The sequence below is a fragment of the Apium graveolens genome, chromosome 1, assembly GCF_009905375.1.
Source record: "Apium graveolens cultivar Ventura chromosome 1, ASM990537v1, whole genome shotgun sequence".
Classification (NCBI taxonomy): Eukaryota; Viridiplantae; Streptophyta; class Magnoliopsida; order Apiales; family Apiaceae; genus Apium; species Apium graveolens.
In genome coordinates, this window is record NC_133647.1 from 76011022 (window position 1) to 76027155 (window position 16134).

Here is a 16134-nt window from a genome sequence, read left to right on the forward strand (position 1 = left end):
CTGAAAGAATATTTTCGATATATTATTTATTTTTGTATTTGTATGATTGAACATAAAATTAAGAACACGTAGATCCTCTCCATTAGGACATGAATTTAATTGATCCAAATCAAAGTCAAAAAGTCAAACTAGCAAAATCATGTCTTTTAAATAGATAAAAGAGATATTCCATTCTTGCAAATTATCAAAACTATATCTTTATGGAATATATCTCTAAGGCAATATGATCAAAGAAGAAACATCAAGATATGATATTTCTTCGATCTGTGTTGCAACAGGAATATGGGCAACAAGCTCGAATAAAGAATATATCAGAAATATTCTTTTGAAGTCTCGTGCTATATCAAAAATATTTAAACTCTTCGCTCCAAAATATATCTCTACATAACAAGCTCGAATAAAGAATATATCAGAGATATTCTTTAGAAGTCTCGTGCTATATCAAAAACATTTAACTCTTCGCTCCAAAATATATCTCTACATTTAATCAAAAGAGTTTTTATTCAAAGATTATTAATATTCATGATTGGAATATTAATATCCAGTTCTGCAACTCATTTCTGTATACTCACAGTAATTTTCTCCCGTTTCGTAAAATCAGCATTTCTCGGAGAAAATTATTCAAAAAAAAATACTCAAACACATTTCCTATCACCCAAATATATCTCATATATTAGGAAATAAATTTTATGTCAAAACTTTGGTCAAAAGATCCATCTCCTTTATTTCAAGACCAATGATATTTTTACACGGAAGAAAGGCTGACAGAACAGTTCCAATTTTAGATAAAATACTTCCACATGCTAGAATGACTTGAAATTTGGTATGGATCATTTAAATGGTATTTTATAAGTATGGTAAAAATTTTGTAGCTTTCAGAGAAATTTTGTCTGGGCACAAAAATCGAGGCAGTTGGTCCCGCAGTTGACCAAGTTTGACCTAGCTACCATTGACTAAAGTTGACCAAAACTTGCAGGACATCATTTTATATTATTTAGGTAATTATCATTTTTTTATGATATTTATTTAAGTGTTTTTAGGGAGGTCATAATTAATAGTGCTTAATCCTTAATTAAAGTAATTAAGGAATGATTAAAAGAAAAAGGAAAATATATATTTAATATATATATATATATATATCAGCTGAGATTTGAATGAGTACTAGCTTGTGCTTCCTTCCCACTTTCAAAGAAACACAACCTACTTGCCATGTCATCAATCCATGTGATACACTCCATCCACCATCCATTCCTTCTCAAATCTTCACCATTCATTCCACCCAACTTCTCCTATAAATAAACCCCCACCCCAACCCATTTTCAATAAGCTAAAGAGCCAAATACTTGCTGGGATTTTTTCAAGAAGTGCCTCTCTTCATCTCTTTCAAATTCTATACACACTTCTTCTCAAAAACCTTCTCTCTCTTCTATATACTTACATATATACAAGCTTTTTGAAACCCAAGCTTAGCTTCACCCAACCAAGCTTTATCCCACCAAGTGAGCTCATCCACTACCACTTCCCGGCCACCCGAAGGGCTACCCAAGTTTGGCCAATAGCCAAAATCCGGCCGAACCTCCGGCGAATTTTTCCGGCGAACTTTTCCGACCGTTTGTCAAAAATGGTTAGTTTTAGCTTCGTATTTGAGTTCTTTGTATTTAAGCTTTGTACCTAACTTCTCTACTTAATCTTAAGCTCTAATACAAGCTCTCTTATAAAGGAAGTTCTCAGGGAGAACTTAGATTCGAACTCGGAATTCGAATAAGTACTTGATCTTCGTAAAAAATCATTCCAACGAGAAGATCTAAAAAGAAAAGTACTTTATCTCCAAGGGGAGATTATATTTGACACAATTACGAGTTATCCAATTATTTCTTCCACTTTAATTGGATCTTGGCTAACATTCATTCGTGCTCATAAAATAATTACGAAGTAAAAGTGTAATCCCTTCTATCATCTCTAGTGTTCCGGGGGATAATTACTTATCTCATATAAACACTTCGTAATTTGTCAAATCTTAAAACGGATCGTACGAGTTAGACAATTACTTAACGCTCTTTAACTGGATCTTGTCTAACTAATAACGTACATATAAAATATTACGAAGTAAAAGTGTAATCCCTTCTATCACCTTTAGTGTTCCGGGGGATTATAGCTTGTTCCATATAAACTACTTCGTAATCATCCGTTAAAGTTAAGGACGAATCAAATCCCCGAGTTAGCCAATTAATTTACGCTATTTAATTGGATCTTGGCTAACATATATCATGTATATAAACAATTACGAGTCAGATCGTATAAGCCCCTTCTAACATCTTTAGTGTTCCGTGGGGTTATACTACGATATCTATAAAATACTCGTAATTACTCGTCCAAACTTCGAAAGCACAATCTTAAGCCAATTACTTGTACTTATTTAATTGGATCTTGGCTAAGACTCATAAATCTTATAAACGTGCTTGAAGTTAAAAGAGTATACTTTGGCCGTATAATCATCAATATACAAGTATACCTTAAAACCTTAAGTTAATATACTTAAAGGTAAAATTACAACTCCGAGGTTGTAATTAAAGTATTCTTCGATCCATAAATACTTAATCGAAAGAAGAAGAATACTAAAGAAGTCATAAGCCATAAGTGCTTAATATAAAAAGGGACTTCTCATATTACTCCACAACTTTATTAAATCTATAAAGGAGTAATTATAAATATACTTGACCATCTTGTTGTATTTTAAGTCAAGTATAACTAATTAGTTTTAATTTTCTTATTTGGATATTATAATACTTATGGGCTAGTACAGTAACATACTAGTTCAAAACAAATATTTTCCTACTTGTTTTGTTTTGTGGATTGTCTTGTTAGTTTTGTAGTGAGGTGAAGTGACGCGAGGTGATTCTCATTCTAAGACCCAAGTCCTAGACGTACTAACGGGGAGTTAGTAGTCTTCGCACTGTGAAGAAGTGGAAAGACCCAAAACCGGATCACTAAGATCCAAGACCGGCAAAAGCTAAGGAATCCATGTCCACACAAAGGCTCTACAACAACTTTGAAGAAATAGCGGGGAGTTATTGTCTAAGATAAGTTGTGTAGGTAATACATTTATTTTGAGGTGGTGACCCTTGTGTTACGCACCAAGATAAATACTTGTAAAGGGTGTAAAGGCTTCTCCGCCTATTAAAGGAGCGAGTTTATTATAAGGGAAAATCCCGAGTCCTGGAGAGGAGCTCGGGGACTGGAGTAGGGGTGAGCGAATCTATTAGAGGTTGCGCCATCGTGAACCAGGATAAAATCACCGTGTGGTATTTTCTTTCCTTGCACTTTATCTTCCGCACATATAAACTGCATAACCATTCGGTAAAGTTTTAAAAATGGATAAAATATTTTTAAAACTCCACAATAATTTTTAAATTGGTAATTAAGTTATTCAACCCCCCTTCTAGCTTAAAATAGCCCTCAGACGGGACCTTACAATTGGTATCAGAGCAGTGCTTTTTAACGTGTTAATTAAGTGATTTGCAGATTTACAGGCACAACAAAAAGTGATCCGAAATGGCGTATATTAATCCCGTTGGATGTGGTGTAGGTCTATCTAGCTCACGACCTCCTCTATTTGATGGCACCAACTTTGTAACATGGAAAATAAGGTTTCGCATTTATGCTAGATCTCAAGGAGTCAAAGTTTGGATGGCTATCGAAGACGGTGTTCGCATTCCTACCAAAACTATCGATGACACCATCGTCGAAAATAAGGTTAGTGAATACAACTTAGAGGAAGAAGCCACAATGAATATAGCCGCAAAGGCGAAAATGGTTCTCACAAGTTCACTTGCAGAAAAAGAATATAAAAGAGTAAATAATTGCAAGTCGGCACAAGAAATGTGGAACAAATTAGTGGTAACCTATGAAGGAACCACTGATATAAAAGATTCTCGGATGGATACATTGATCCAAGAATATGAGAACTTTAAACTCCAAGAAGGAGAAAATATCATCGGTATGGAAACAAGATTTACTCGTATAATCGATGAGTTATCTCAACTTGGAAAGAATTATACTGAAAATGAAAAGAATAGAAGAGTGCTCAAATCTCTACCTCCTAGTTGGAAGGTTAAAGTCACTACTATAAAAGAGATGCACAAATTAAATGAGTATAAGATTGATAACCTATTCAGAAATCTTTGTGCTTTCGAAGAAGATAATGTTCCGGAAAAGGTTGCTTCAAAGATGGAGGATAAAAAGAAAAATATGGCTCTAAAGGCCATATTAATTGATGAAGATGAAAACGACGAAGAGTTAAACGAGGAACTCCAAAATCTCGATGAGAGTGAAATTGCTCTACTCACGAGACAACTTCGTCGCGTGCTTCAAAGCAAATCTCAAAGATACGGAAAGGGCTTCCTAAAATCAAATAATCAACAAAGAGTTTTTAACTAAAATGGAAGGCCAAATTACTCTCAAAATTATTCTTCCAATTATAAGAGTAATTATCCGTCAACGAGCTACAATAAAGGCAAAGGCAATCAAAATATAAATACCTATAGCAATGCCAATGCCTCTACAAACCATCCGGTTTACACTCCTCCAAAACTCAAAGAATCATCTCCGGAGGAAACACAAGATGTGTGTTTCGAGTGTAAACAACCCGGTCATTATAAAAGAGAATGTCCTAAACTTTCAAAGGGACGAAGTCTCGTGGCCGAAAATGGTTGGGATCTAAGTGAAGATGAAGAAGCTCCGGAAGCTAGTGAAGAAGTGGTCAATCTATGCTTGATGGCTCTCGGAGATGAAACCACCTCAACGGAAATCTCCTCTTCAAATCAAAAGGTAACATCTAACTATGTCTCAATTAAATCTTTATTAGATGAATCTAATTTATCTCTCGTAGATATGAATAAGCATGATTTAATTGAACTTGCAGTAAATTATAAGAATAAATATAAAGATGTTGAACAAAGTTTTCATTTGTTATGGTCCGAGAAGATGAAAATTGAGGAAATTCATCATACTCAAAATAAAGAATATACTCGGATGATGGACTCAAAAGTCCAAGATGAGAATGAGATTACATCTCTAAAAGATCAAAACCATCTCATCAAGATTGATGTAAAAAAACTTCAAGAAAACATACTCAATCTTGAAACGGAGAATATATCATTAATTCTCAAAGACGAAGAGATGGAATGTGAAAAGATACAATTGAATGATAATATTTGTAAACTTCACGTTGATCTATTGAACTTAAAGATTCTAAATGAATCAAATGTTCAAGATATAGAAACATCTTGTAAAAACAATCTTGATAAAGAAAAAGAACTATTAGAAACCAATGAGCTTAAAAATGAAGCTCTAAGGTTAAAAGAAGAAAATTATAAACTCATAACTCAAGTTAAGGATCAAGAAAGAATCCTTAATAACAAGATTGATGCCTTAAAGAAAGAAAATGAAAATCTTGAAAAAGTCATTCAAAGATTTACAAAAGGCAATAAGATGTTGGATCAAATGGTGCATACAAAAACCTCATATAATCATGAAGGTTTGGGATATAATAAGAATTCTCCTCCTAAAGAAAATACTCAGAGATTTGTATCACAAACAAAGACTTCACCCGAATCACCATCTTATAAATGTTCTTATTGCAATAAAATGGGACATACCATTCAATATTGCAAATTCAAAAATGGTGAAATTAAGGGGAAGCATCTATAGATTCGCAAGGAATCATACAAGAAAGATGATAAACGTGTGCCTCACAAAAATATGGAATATAAAAATCCAAGGCAACAATGGTCTCATCAACCAACTATATTTCAAAATAGAAACACACAATATCATGTAAATGGTAATGTATTTAGAAGGCAACAACCTCTTAGTAGAAATGCTTATGCTAATTACCATGCTAATAATAGATATAATGTTTGTCATGCTCCATCAAGATTTCATGATAGCTCTAGGTATTATCTACCTCAAACTAGGCCTTATACATCTAGAAATACTTACATGCCTAATGATAATTATACCATGCCTAGATTCTTTCATAAATCAAATGTTATATATGATGTACTAACCCCAGGACCCTCAAGATAAAGGGGTACCTATAAATTTAACTAATCATGTATGCAGGTCTGTGTTGCCACAAAATAAGACATATGGTACCTTGATAGTGGATGTTCAAGACATATGACCGGTAATAAGTCACTCTTGAACAATATTAAAAAGGTTACCGCGGGAAGCGTAACATTTGGTGATAGTATTTAAAGGAAACATTGTCGGCATCGGAAATATCGGAAATGGGAAAGTTAAAATTTCCGACGTTCAATTGGTCAACGGGTTAAGGTACAATCTTCTCTCCATCAGTCAACTATGCGACAATGACTACAAGGTAATTTTCTACACTACTCATTGTTCTATATTAGATAAATTTGGAAAGTTGGTTCTCACTTGCCCTAGTAATAAAAATGTGTATACATGTGACATGAGCAAGCAAGTAAACGTATGCCTAATCACTATAAATGATGATGCATGACTATGGCATCGAAGATTAGGACATGCCAACATGAAGTTGATTAAGAATATATCAACTAAAGACCATGTCTGAGGTATACCAAAACTAAACTATCATAAAGATCATACTTGTGAAGCTTGCAAAGTTGGTAAACAAATTCGAGCTTCTCACAAAAAAAATTTATGGTATCTACCTCGAGACCTCTCGAGCTACTACATATGGATCTTATTGGTCCGGTTCCAATACAAAGTCTCGGAGGTTGCTCATAGACGTTGGTAGTTATGGATGATTATTCACGATTCACATGGACTGAATTTCTCAAAGCCAAAAGTGATGCTTTTGAGTCCTTCTCATCCTTATGTAAAAGGATTCAAAATCAACAAAATAAAACCATAGTCTATATAAGGACTGATCATGGTAAAGAATTTGAGAATTCAAGTTTCACCAACTTTTGTGATGAACATGGCATCACACATAATTTTTCCGCTCCATACACTCCTCAATCCAACAGAGTAGTTGAACGGAAAAATAGAACACTCCAAGAAATGGCTAACACAATGCTAAATGAATATCGTCGACCTAAATATTTTTGGGCCGAGGCTATGTCAACCACTTACCATATTCTTAATCTAGTTTTGCTACGACCTATAAAACAAAAGACTCCTTACGAGTTATATTTTGGAAAAACTCCGAAACTAAGCTACTTTTGAGTATTCGGAAGCAAGTGCTTCATATTAAATTCAAAAGAGTACCTTACTAAGTTTGATCCTAAATCAAACGAAGGTATATTTCTTGGATACTTGAACAATAGTAAAGCTTTTCGAGTGTTTAACCTCAAATCGCTTGTGGTGGAAGAATCTATGAATGTCGCTTTTGATGAAAGTAAACCACCGGCGAAATATAAAGATCTTGTTGATCAGGAAAATGTTGAACAAGATGATATTGAAAAGGTTATTCGACAATTCAAAAATATGGATCTCGGGACTCCCGTACATAAAAATCCATTAGAATTGGACGAAAAGGAAGATGAACTTCCTCAAGTAATTCCCACTATAAAAAGTCATCTATTAGATAATGGACTTGGAGACTTAAGGAAGGGAGTTCAAACGCGGTCACAAGTTCAAAACGTTGTGAATCATCTTAGTTTTCTATCTCAAATAGAACCTAAGACCGCAAAAGAGGCTTTATTAGACGAGGACTGGATTTCCGGTATGCAAGATGAATTGCTCCAATTTACTCGTAGTAAAGTCTGGGAACTTGTCCCTAAGCCTCATGATACTTCCATTATTGGCACAAAATGGGTATTTCGAAATAAATTAGACGAGAATGGAACGGTAGTTCGAAATAAAGCAAGGTTAGTTGCTCAAGGATATACACAAATAGAAGGTATAGACTTTGATGAAACATATGCACCTGTAGCAAGAATTGAATCAATTCGAATGCTATTGGCTTATGCTTGTCATAAAAATTTCAAAGTCTATCAAATGGATGTGAAATCTGCATTCTTGAACGGGATTTTCAAAGAGGAAGTATATGTGAAATAACCTCCCGGGTTTGAAGATGCAACACATCCCGATTATGTCTATAAACTATATAAAGCTCTATATGGCTTAAAACAAGCCCCAAGAGCATGGTATGAAAGGTTGAGCAGGTTCCTACTAGATAATAAATTTAAGATGGGAACGGCCGATAAAACCTTATTTACGAGGCAAGAAAAAGATGGTATATTGCTCGTACAAATATACGTAGATGACATCATCTTTGGGTCAACAAATGATGCACTATGTAAAGAATTCTCTGATAACATGAGTAAAGAATTCGAGATGAGTATGATGGGAGAATTAAACTTCTTTTTAGGATTGCAAATAAGGCAATCCGATGAAGGCATCCATATCTCTCAATCCAAGTATTGTAAAGAGATGTTGAAAAAGTTCGAAATGGATAATGCCAAACCCATCTCTACTCCCATGTCTACATCCGATAAATTAATGGAAGATCCAAAAGGAATTCCTGTAGACACAAAAAAATATTGAGGAATGATCGGTAGCTTGCCCTATATAACTGCAAGTCATCCCGATATTCAATATAGTGTCTGTAAGTGTGTTAGGTTTCAAGTAGCACCTAAAGAATCTCATCTATCCACAGTAAAAAGGATATTGAGATATCTTAAAGGAACCACCGATGTTCCTAAAGAATCTCATATATCCGCGGTAAAAAGGATATTGAGATATCTTAAAGGAACCACCGATGTTGGTCTTTGGTATCCAAATGGAATACCATTTGACTTAATATGTTTTTCTGATTCGGACTATTCCGGACATTTAGTCGACAGAAAAAGTACTAGTGGTACTTGTCAGTTTCTCGGTGGATGTTTAGTCTCATGGTTTTCGAAGAAACAAAATTCAGTATTCATCTCAACAACTGAGGCTGAGTATATAGTAGCTGCAAAGTGTTGTGCTCAAATACTGTGGATGAAGCAAACACTAGCTGACTATAATATAAAATTTGATGTGATCTCAATCTTATGTGATAATAAGAGTGCTATTGATCTTAGCAAGAATCCCGTATTACACTCTAGATCTAAACATATAGATGTGAGACATCATTTTTTACGTGATCATGTCAATAAAGGCGATATAAAAATGACTCATATTGATACAGAGATAAATCTCGCTGACATATTCACAAAACCATTAAATTCATAGAGATTCACTAAACTCCGCTTGGATTTAGGAATGTTGGAATTTATGAAATAATGGTTTATATAAAGAACAGTTGAGAATTATAAAGAAGTCTCAACGATAAGGATATTCTCCCGATCAAGTTATTAAGTTTATCTGAAACTCAGATTTGTCAATAAAGAAATTTATTGATCGGGTTAAGATAACTTAAATAGCTCAGATTAACCGGGAAAATAAACTTATTCGAGTGAATATTTATTATTCCATGAGATTTATAAATATTTAGAAGTCTTTCTTATACTTACTAATAATTATTTTCTAGTTAAATATATAGATATATATCTATATATATCTATATATATCTATTTTGGTCTTAAATATATGATCTAATTGATTTTATAAATATATGTTATTTAAGTACATATATATATATTTATCTCTCTTTAATATTTATATATTTAAAAATTATCAAAATTTTAAAGGATAAATATAATCCAGATATATTTACAATTATCTCTTAATTATACAGCCTAAAATTAAAAATTAACCATGCCCATATATTTTTTAACTATTTAAATCCAACCCAATTTGGTTTTAAGCCCAATTTTTATTTAAGCCCAAATGCTGATTGCATTTTTAAATCCCAACCATCCATATTTTACCCACACACGTTCATTTCCTAAAATATAAAAACGTACATTGTTGGAACAGTGCACGCTCTTGTCTAACCCTAATTCAGTTTCTTCGTTCTTCAATCTTCAATTCTTGATGAAACTCATCAGATACTATACTTATAATACAATAATCGTATTTAAGAGTATACGATTAATAAATCATGGATTGGTTGGTGAAATCAAATCGATTTCTGATGATAAAAATCGACGATTTATACTTAAATCGAACGAGAATCATCAAATCGGACAGTTTATATATATATACACTCAATTATTTTTGATTTAAGTAATTGATTCAGCAAAAACCTAATTCGATTTCAAGTTGTGTGACAGGAGAAGACTGGTTATTGCGATATATTCATGGAGAAGAAGATACAACGGCTGCATGTGAGGAAAAATGGATGAATCGGAAGTTGACTCAGTCCGCGACTGAGTCAACCAGGTAAGTCCTACTAGTCAGGCCAGACTGTAGGCTCAGGTGAGGTTTTCTTGGTTATCTCAGTCACAATTTATTGAATCTGTGGTTGAGGTCATTCGACTGAAATTGAGTCGAACGTAAGTTGATTAAATCGTATCTAATATTTGATATGAATAATCTGTGATGTGTTTGATGCCAGTGTGATTTGATATTATTCTATGTTTGCTCGAATAAAAAGTATTAAGTTTCAGAATATTGCAAAATCATATGGTTGATATGGAATTTGTGATTGTTTATAAGTTCAGTTTGAAAACCTTCTCTTTAAATTCCATTAATCTATATTGTTTAAGTCTCTGAAAATCTGTGTTGAATTCATTTAATAACTCAATTTTGCTTGTCTTTATAACATGAACCCTGGATAAGAATTATGATTGATGCTTTGATTTATATTAATGTTAATGGTCAAATTGGAATTGATAAGTGTATTAAAAACTCGATTGTTTTGAATTCGACTGTATTTTTGTTGCTATGGTTAATTGAAATAAGATTCATGAATATTGTATGCTTGACAGTCAAATTCTTGGTTTATTTATAAATATTGTTACCTTGCTCTAACTGATGGTGTGTACTTATAAATATATAACTAGATTTTTTACTATGAGATTTGATCAGCTTAACAAACGGAGAATTGCTAAAATGACTTGTCTGAACTCTAGTTGTTAAGCACTGGGAAGCTATTTAGATATGATGGTTAATCAATCAGAGCCTGATTTAATTGATATTTTTGTGAAGTCTGTGTTTGGTAATCTTTTGGAAAGTTGTTGTTAAACCTATACTAAATCATAATCTGTTGGTTTAATCAAACTTATTATGGATTAACTGTTTTAATAGAGTAAAAGAATCTTATACAGTTATGGTAAACTTTGGCAAAATCTGAGTTATAAATCTTGAATGAAGTTTATGTATAAAGACTCTATCATGCTTCTCTATGCTAAATGTATGAATAATTATGTGTCAATAACTCTACAAAATGTAACTTGTCTAAATAATCCAGAGTATGGATGTGTGATAAACTTGTATTTATGCTACTAATCTGATTACTTGCGAAATATGAGCTGTTCAATAAAGATATATCATGTCTGTCAAATCAGTTTAGCTATCACCTCTATGAGCTACTTTCTACTGTGTATATCTGTGTTCATTCAGTCATTTCTAAGTGCTATGAAATCCTGTGATAAAATAAATGCAATATCATCAAAAACTCTGTATTGTTTGGACTATTTGTTTATTGCTACTTACATGCTAAATTATAATTATCTGAGATCATACTAGTTAATAGTATTCCATCTCTAAGATTATTGAAAGGTTAAGCCTGCTTAATTGTGTGATCAAATGAATGTGCAAAATGTCCTGATTGCAGTCTTAAACTGAATACATTGAATCAGGATAAGACATGTCTTGTGTACTGAGTCTGTGCATCATTGTTGATTGAATATATATAATCTGTGGACTTATATTGCAACCCTATTTACTATTCTGTGTTTATTTATGATTAAGCAGTTATAAGAAATCAGATAAGGTATATTGTAGACTGGTTTGTGTAATAATAAAAAAATTAATACACTCACACACCAGCCCTCACAGTAAGACCTGGCAGGGGAGCCTTGAGCATCCCTATATCTGGATCACTGCTGTGATTAATGGCCACTTAGAACAATTAGGTGTCTTTTTATAACTTATTGCATTTAAAATATAATATCTGTTGAAAATGATCTGAGTGTTTCATTGCTTTGAATACTATGTGAATTAAATGAAAACTGATTGTATATGCTCTGTTATGTGTTTAATGTGCATGACATTCCTTTGGTTGCATCTCATTAATTGTGACGGCCTCAACCCCGGGGTCAGGAGTTGACGTCACTAAACACAATTACCAAAAATATAAACAACAGAATTATTATTAAAATATACTAACTTGACCCCGAACCAAGATCTGATCTAGGTTCAAGTATAATTCAGGTTCTCAATACTACAGACTCTTTATTCAACATCTAACACACTCTAACTTTATTCAGCAACTCCTCAGACCTCATGGCCTGATACAAACTACCTCAGAGGAGCCGGTTCCAGTAGGGGCGGGAACATAGGTCGGTCTGACTGATCTTCTAGGCATCTGCGAGATATACATAACAGTTTGCAAGGGTGAGCATAATCGCTCAACAGTACCAAAATATGAATAACAGAATAAAACAGTAATGTAACAATGATAGGAACAGAACTTTAATCATGATATCAACATTACACAACAAAAATCAGAGAAAGCTGGATATCACTAACTAGCATGCTTCATCAAAACAACATAGTACTGTGTTGTAAAAACATCAGAGTCCAATTTTAGCATGCTAGTCATATTTATAATATTACCGTATCAACTATTCGTGCCCTTACGGGAATCACAAAACCCAATCAGATACATAATGGATATGTGAAGACAGTTGATCAGGCTATCAACACCAGACGGCTCCAACTACCATCTTATTTATGGCTCCAACTGCCATCTCATTTACCTGTTCCGGAACTCAGAGACTAGCTAGGTCTCTGACCTGCTGGACTAATCGGTTATACAGTGCGCGCAACCGAATTAGCCTCTTACGCCACCTCAATAGGCCTACTCTGGCCCCAACGTATCCCATATCTGATCGTTTTATCCAGTTTTCAAAAATCACTTTTACCTGTCTCTTTTTCAAAATCAATTCTGTCACAGAACACTATTCAAATCCTCTTTTCATTTAAATCACGTTTAGAGATAGGTATTTTCAGAAGTTATTTTTCCCCAAAACATAATTTTAAACAACATTTCAAATACGGGGGATACGTAACTTAAAACGTTTCTATTCCATTATGAAAGTAAAACCTTTAGCTATACATATGCACTGAACCATAAAAGAATGGTCAGGGGTACTTGCCTTGCAACGCTTTACAAAACCCTAAGTAGCTTTCACGTTGACTTTAATCCTGGGAAAACTCGCTCGGAATCTACAAATACAGAATACCCTAATCAGTTACACCGACATGCTTGATATCCTCAAATTCTAACAACTCAATCCGATAACCCGACTCGTATTATTATTATACACATAAACCCGTAATCACATAGTCACGTAGTCGGAATATTGTTAGGGGTAACACGTAGAATATAATTATGTACATTTACAATATATTTTTAGGAAATTTTGGCAGCATCTTATTTGTTTATAAAACTACCCGTCGATTACGATCGACGTCAATAATCAAAACAATCCCCAATATTACTCCACCATTTATACAATGTACATCCCAACACCAATCAAAATTAATTATTTAAGTCCGAAAAATATTTTACATAATCATTTTATTTATTTATAAAATTTAGGACTCAGAACATCGTCATCACCGTCCACCGTCCGCTCGTAACGAGTCATCGCGGTACGGCGGCAAAATTTATTGGTGCCCGAAATATTCGGGTATCCAAATAAATTCCACCGATTTATTAATAAGTATTTTCCCACGCGAATTAATAATATCACGAATTTTACTCAATAATTCCTGCAGAAAAAGAATAAGAATTAAAATTGCAACAATCAAGTCCAACTGCACGCACAGGCTCAACCAAGATCCAACAGGGAAATCAGCACAAGCCCAAAGAACCAGCCCACAACAATATCACAGAAGACAGGGGAGCAAGCACGCGGCCACGCGCCGCCCCAGCCACACCACCAACACAACACAACACACACGCACACACACATCACACACACACACAAATTACACACACACACACATATATATACAACAATATATATATATAGACATAATCCAACAAAACTGATCGGAACCACCAAGCTCACCAGAAAATCGCGGTGGTGGCGAGAACAAAGCAACTAGAACGGGAACGGAGGAAAACAGGGAAGAACAGCCGAAACACGCGAGGAAAAACAGAGGAGGGATATGGGGAATAGAGAGGGGAGAGATAGAGAGAGATCAGAGATTAGACCGAGAGAGAGAGACTGAAATGGGAACAAAAGAGAAACAAACTGCAGCCAACACGTGTCCTGTAAAAAGGATACATGTTAACTTCTTATTATAAGTTGTTAACATGTGTCCCGAAATACCCGGGGACCTGAATTTTATCCCGAGTTTGAAGTTAGCGAACCGAGACATCCTTAAAACAATTTCAAAAAAAATCACGATAATAGTCTAAAAATATTTTAGATATCCTGAAGTTAATAAAAATATAAGTATCGAAATTTTAAAAACACTTTCGAGGTGCGCATTATACCCCCTTTTTAACAAATAACGAGATGACACGCGGGTGAAATGATTCCCGAAAATTCCCAAAGTAATATTAAAATTCTCCGAATAATACAAACTTAATAAAATATTAGTTTCATGATTTTTAAAGAATTCCTGAATTAAATATGGATTTTACAGATAAACACACTCAGAAAATCATTTAAGGGTAAATAATTAATAAAATATTGATTTCTCAATTTTATAAAGTCCTAAAAGTAATTATTGAAATTATAAAATTAGAAAACCAATTTTAAAGACAATACAAATATTTATGGAATTAAAACTTCAACAAAATCACTTTTATAAGCAAAAATAAAATAAAATCATATATCTCATTAATAAATCACACAATTCAATCTCATATAACCACAATCATAAATAATTAAATAACAATCCATAACTGCTACCAAAACCAATACACACATTTTATTTATTTACTTAAACCTTTATTACACTTCCAAATATTAGAAATAAAATAAAAATACACGAGTCATTATATCCTTTCCCCCTTAAAAAGATTCTGTCCCCAGAATCTGACCTAATTAAACAGATGAGGATATTTATCAAGCATGTCTGACTCTAATTCCCAAGTAGACTCTTCTACTCGAGGATTTCTCCACAAAACTTTTACTATAGGAATCGACTTATTCCTAAGGACTCGTTCCTTACGATCTAGGATTTCGACCGGTTGTTCCACATAGAACAAATCTGGTTGAAGCTCAATCGGTTCGTATTCTATGACTTGATTTAAATTAGGAACATAGGGCTTTAACATAGACACGTGGAACACATTATGGATGTGCTGCCACTGCGGTGGTAACGCTATCTCATAAGCGACCTTTCCCACTTTCTTCAAAACCTCAAAGGGTCCTATGAATCTAGGGCTAAGTTTACCCTTCTGACCAAATCGTACTAACCCTTTCCAAGGTGATACTTTTAGTAACACCAGAGCTCCTATCTCAAAGTCTATATCTTTCCTATGCAAATCTGCGTATTTTTTATTTTGTCTATCTTGAGCTGCTTCCAACCTTTTCCGAATCAACACTATGGCATCTTTGGTCTGCTGAACCAACTCAGGACCTATCACTTTCTTTTCTCCTACCTCATCCCAATACAACGGTGACCTACACTTTTGTCCATACAAAGCTTCGTAAGGTGGCATCCCAATACTGGCATGGTAGCTGTTATTATACGAGAACTCAACCAAAGGTAGGTGTTCATCCCAATTACCTTTAAAATCTAGAACACAGACTCTAAACATATCCTCTATGGTCTGAATCGTTCTCTCACTTTGGCCATCCATCTGAGGATGATAAGCGGTGCTCATATTCAATTTCGTTCCTAGTCACTCTTGGAATTTAGTCCAGAACCTGGAATTAAATCTCGAGTCTCGATCCGACACTATAGAAACAGGAACTCCATGTTTGGTAACTATCTCATCCAAGTATAACTTAATTAGCCTTTTGTTGTGGATAAAAAACTAAGGTTATTACTTGTTGTATTTAATACTAAGATTCGGGAGCT